Genomic DNA, 506 nt, shown 5'->3' with positions numbered 1-506 from the left:
TCTCTCTCTCTCTCTCTCTCTCTCTCTCTCTCTCTCTCTCTCTCTCTTTCTCTGTCATAAATGCACACAGACTTAATTGCCCATCACCAACCGGCGCTCTGCGTTATCTAATGAATTACTAATTCACTGGATAAAGCAGAGCACTGTTTGATGGTGTGCAATTGAATCTGTATGTATTTGGGCCTCATCCCTTTAAACATCTTGGAAGTCTATAGCAAAGAAATATTGATTTTAAAAGAATAATAGAAAAATTATACTTATATTTTTTTAATATTGGTGAGAGAAATAAAATTAGTAATTATTTGTAATAATTTTCTCTTCAATATGTTAACGCACCTTTGTCTATTCGATTAATTGACAATATTACGTCATAACATTTGCTTCGATTTTATACTATCGATAGTCGCATTTGGTTTACTTTGAATACATTACATCTGTTACGTCTGGATGTTACGTTCTGGTAGAGAACGCAACACGACGTAAAGCCTCGATCGTACTAGCAGGTC

Source organism: Odontomachus brunneus, unplaced genomic scaffold (assembly GCF_010583005.1).
Source record: "Odontomachus brunneus isolate Ranch 3 - 2012 unplaced genomic scaffold, Obru_v1 Obru_scaffold_034, whole genome shotgun sequence".
Taxonomy (NCBI): domain Eukaryota; kingdom Metazoa; phylum Arthropoda; class Insecta; order Hymenoptera; family Formicidae; genus Odontomachus; species Odontomachus brunneus.
Note: the sequence above shows the minus strand (reverse complement) of the source record.